Genomic DNA, 5,027 nt, shown 5'->3' with positions numbered 1-5,027 from the left:
TTAATAAACGTGAGGAGGGAAATCAGTAGGTTAAAAATATCAAAAAATAATAAAATAAATCTTTTGAAGAGATTCTTGAGAGAACAAAAAAAGAAAAAGGAAGAGCTCAGAGGATTTTAAATTGAATCCTATTCTGTCACAAATTTGTTCCACATGAAATCACAAAACATTTCCTTTCATGTATCATTTTCCTAAGAATTGCTTTTGTGTGAGTTTTCCTAACCTGTCAAATATTGTAGTAATCCTAAAATAATGTTCATCCACTGACCACTGAATGAAATCAAGATGGTTAAATGAAATCCTTAATTTTATCCCAAGCTAGAAATCAATCATAAGTAATGGGTTTGGGGTTTTTTTTTAGGTTTCTTTCTCACACTATATTAGAAAATGTACAGAAGGAGAGTTTCTTCTCAAAATTGAGAAAGTTTGACTTGTAAAAGCAGACAAAGAGGGCTCAATTAATCAACTGCCCATCCCAAATCACCCCGTTCCTCTTCATCTATAATATTCTGTGAATATCAACATTGTACTTTCATCTTCAAAGGGGTATTTTTTCAGTGTAATAAGTTTCCACCTCTTAGTACTTCTATTTCCTGATCACAGCTTCCAGGTAAATTCCTCACTGCTTCTTTGCATCCCTTTTTCAATCTGAATATGGTAAGAATGCTGGGAAAGGAGTTGAGGGAGAGGAGTGGCTCATGGTTGTAATAATAATAATGTTGGTATTTGATAAGTGCTTACTATGTGCAGAGCACTGTTCTAAGCGCTGGGGTAGGTACAGGGTAATCAGGTTGTCCCACATGAAGCTCCCAGTCTTAATCCCCATTTTTACAGATGAGGGAATTGAGGCACAGAGAAGTTAAGTGACTTGCCCACAGTCACACAGCTGACAAGTGGCAGAGCCGGTTATCTCGCTCTGGAGTAAGGGTGTCTGCAACCCTAATCCTCCAAGATCCAAAAGGTATCCTGTGGACTCAGTTACATTGCATCCTAATGTAATCAGGATTACATTAATGGACAGTGTAATCCTGCCCATTACAAGGTGTAACTTCTGGCCCCTTGCCTTTCTACCTCTCCTTGCTTTTCCACTCCATATGAGAGTGAAACCCTATCATCCCTGTCCTCTCCCCGACTTCCCTGTCACTGCGGACGGCACGACCATCCTTCCCGTCTCACAGGCCCGTATCCTTGACTCAGCTCTCTCATTCATCCCACACATCCGATCCGTCACCAACGCCTGCCGGGCTCACCTTTACAATATCGCCAAGATCCGCCCTTTCCTCTCCATCCAAACGGCTACTGTGCTGGTACAAGCTCTCATAATATCCCGACTGGATTATTGTGTCAGCCTCCTCTCGGATCTCCCTTCCTCCTGTCTTTCCCCACTCCAGTCTTTTCTTCATTCCGCTGCCCGGATCGTCTTCCTGCAGAAACGCTCTGGGCATGTCGCTCCTCTCCACAAAAACCTCCAGCGGTGGCCTATCAACCTTCGCACGGAACAAAAACTCCTCACTCTTGGCTTCAAAGCTCTCCGTCACCTTGCCCCCTCCTACCTCACCTCCCTTCTCTCTTTCTACTGCCCACCTCCTCACCGTCCCCCGTTCGCGCCTATCCCGCCGTCGACCCCTGGCCCACGTCCTCCCGCTGTCCTGGAACGCCCTCCCTCCTCACCTCCGCCAAACTAACTCTCTTCCCCTCTTCCAAGCCCTACTGAGAGCTCACCTCCCAGAGGCCTTCCCAGACTGAGCCCCCCTTTCCCTCTGCCCCCTCTCCCCTCCCCCTACCCTCTGCTCCTCCCCCTTTCCCTTCCCCTCCCCTCAGCACTGTGCTCATTTGTATCTATTACTTATTACCCTATTCATTTTGTTAATGAGGTGTACATCCTCTTGATTCTATTTATCTTGATGATGTTGTCTTATTTTGTTTTGCTCAGTTTTGCTTTGCTGTCTGTCTCCCCTGGTTAGACTATGAGCCCGACATTGGGTAGGGATTGTCTCTATCTGTTGCTGAATTGTACATTCTAAGCACTTAGTACAGTGCTCTGCACATAGTAAGCACTCAATGAATACTATTGAATGAATGAATTTAACTCTCTGTAGGCTTCTGACTTTTTTATGGTTTTTGATAAGCGCTTACTATGTGTCAGGCACTGGGGTAAATAGAAGCTAACCAGGTTGGACACAGTCCCTGACCCATATAGGGCTCATAGTCTTAATCCCCATTCTACGGATGAGGTAACTGAGGCCTAGAGATGTAAAGTGACTCTCCCAGGGTCACCCAGCAGACGTGGCAAAACTGGGATTCGAACCTCCTCTGACTCCCAGGTCCGTGCTCTTTCCAACTAGACAAGGCTGCTTCTTTCAAGCGTTTCTTTGGAGACATTAAAAGTCCTCTAAAGTCGACCTAAAGCATATCTATAAGGAAGAGTAGTTTATCACCAATTTACACCGTGAAAACTCGAGTCCTCCAGAGGAAAAGTACTATCAAGAGGCAAAACCAGGACCAGAATGTAGGCTCCAATCTCATGTTTAATGATTTACTCATTGAACTGCATAAATGATGCCTTTATTTTTGAAGCAGTTTCTGATCCTTCATTACCATTCAGCAAACACTGGAGCGAGGATGATATCATTAGACCTATCTTGTAGTTGAAAATATTGAAACAATCTTTTTCAAGACCTCTCCGTGAGTCAGTGAATTGACAGGCATTCCTGGTCAGGTAGGCGGTTTTTCTTGAAAGTAACAGAAAATGACTAGCATGCAGGAAAAATATGAATTGCATTGGCCTCTGTGAGCTCAACATAAAGGTTCCAATTGGTCCACGTCCTGGATTATCCCATTGCTCCTGGAGAAGGTAAAGTTTCACCTCAAACTGGAGGTGGAAAGTGTTTGTGAAGGAATAGGCGGGAAAGAGTGCACTTGTGTGGAGAGACCGGAGGTCTGGATCCAAGAGTCTGAAAAAGAAGAGCGATCAGGAAGAGAGGAAGGAGGAGGGAAACAGGATCAAGATGGAGTCATTAACAGAGACTAGAGGTTATCTGGATGAACTCAATCAATCAATCAATGGTATTTATCAAGTGCTTACTTTGCAAGCACGGTACTAAGCGGTTAGCACTTTACTAAACCCGGTACTGAAGCATATGATGATACCCAGCCCAGTATAAAATACCCAGTAATTTATATGAATGTCTGTCTCTCCCCTCTAGACAGTAAACTCATTGCAGGCAGGGATTGCCTCGGTTTATTGTTGTATTTTAATAGTAATAATGTTGGTATTTGTTAAGCGCTTACTATGTGCAGAGCACTGTTCTAAGCGTTGGGGTAGATACAGGGTAATCAGGTCGTCCCATATGAGGCTCACAGTTAATCCCCATTTTACAGATGAGGTAACTGAGGCACAGAGAAGCGAAGTGACTCGCCCACAGTCACACAGCTGACAAGTGGCAGAGCCGGGAGTCGAACCCATGACCTCTGACTCCGAAGCCCAGGCTCTTTCCAATGAGCCACGCTGCTTCCCCAATGTCTGCCTCCCCCCTCTAGACTGTAAACTCATTGCAGGGGGGGATTGCCTCGGTTGACTGTTGTGTTTTACTCTCCCAAGCACTTAGTACAGTACTCTGCACACAGTAAGTGTTCAATAAATGCAACGGAATGAGTGAATGAATGAATGAAGGAGAAGATAGACAGATGTCTTTTCAGTGAGGTCAGTTGTAACAGAAACCACAACCAATATGGAACACCCTATTCTAGGAATAGTAAAAGGAAATTTGAGATCTCTAGCCCCAGATAAGTAAAAGGTTGTTTATCTTCCCACGTGAATTTGGGTTTGCTCCTAAGGACCAATTTTCAGTCTTTGAACCATTGGAGGCTGCTTGAGAAGTTTCCATGGAGAAACACATTCAACATCCAGCAACCCTTCTGGAGCTGATTCCGGATATGAAGGGTGGTGCCTGTGGGGAGCACTTGAGACTAAGGAAGACTTGTTTATGTTCTTACGGTGCTTGTTGTTGTACTGATCTCATCGGGTCATTGTCTCAGCCATTGCTCTGGCCGGTCGTGCCAGGGAAGCTAATTCATTTTAGTTTGCGCAGTGAGAGCCCTCGAGTGCAGCCAGGAAAAGATGTGTAACCATTTTATCCCAGAAATAAGCCCTGCTTCTCCAAAATGGTTTCACCAAAGAGAAGGAAGCAGAAAATATATACATGTGTGTGCGCGTTTTTGTGTATATGTACATATATGCGAGAGAAGCAGCGTTGCCTAGCGGAGGGAGCACAGGCCTGGGAGTCAGAGGACATGGGTTCCAATCCCGACTCTGCCACGTGTCTGCCGTGTGACCTTGGGCAAGTCACTTAACTTCTCTGTGCCTCATTTACCTCATCTGTAAAATGGGGATGAAGACTATGAGCCCCATGAGGGCCAGGGACTGTGTCCAACCTGATTACCTTATATCTCCCCTAGTGCTTAGAACAGCGCTTGACACATAGTAAGTGCTTAACAAATACAATTATTATCATTATCATTATTATATATGTGTGAATATGTCTACATATGCCTGGCACATAGGAAGCACTTAAATACATACATTATGTGTGCGTGTTTATGTATGTATATATATATATATATATATATATAGCTATTAAGCATTTATGGGCCAAACCCCCCTCTAAGGGTGGCACCTGGAGAGTGTCCAGTCCTCTATCAGTCTCAACTACGGGAGGGAGAGTCAAGCAGAGGCCTGTCCATTCCATTCCTAGCTTGGGCGGTGGCTAGCGAGTGGAAGGCAAACTGCTACAAGGCAAAACCCTCCTGTGCTGGACAGCAGCGGCATTGGAGAGAGTCAAGGGTGGATACTCAACTGTACTGCACAAAAGGAGACCTTGGTAAACCACTTCTACCAAGAAAACTCTATGGATCCACTATCAGAACGATTATAGATGGAGTTGGGGCGTCTGGGAGAGATGTGCGCATGGCATCGCTGTGGGTCGGAGGCGACTCGACGGCATAAGACAATGGGCCAAATACTGTAC

The 5,027-nt window shown here is 45.0% G+C and overlaps 1 non-coding gene across 1 annotated transcript; it reads left to right on the top strand.

Moving 5' to 3' along the window:
- Window positions 1-4,658: 4,658 nt before the first annotated feature.
- Window positions 4,659-4,796, top strand: LOC114813486. Its single transcript, XR_003761203.1, has one exon. It is a non-coding gene; the product is annotated as a small nucleolar RNA SNORA7 (small nucleolar RNA).
- Window positions 4,797-5,027: the final 231 nt, after the last annotated feature.

Source organism: Ornithorhynchus anatinus, chromosome 7 (genome assembly GCF_004115215.2).
Source record: "Ornithorhynchus anatinus isolate Pmale09 chromosome 7, mOrnAna1.pri.v4, whole genome shotgun sequence".
Lineage (NCBI taxonomy): Eukaryota > Metazoa > Chordata > Mammalia > Monotremata > Ornithorhynchidae > Ornithorhynchus > Ornithorhynchus anatinus.
The sequence above is the reverse complement of the archived record's forward strand: the minus strand, read 5'-3'. Positions and strand labels throughout refer to the sequence as shown.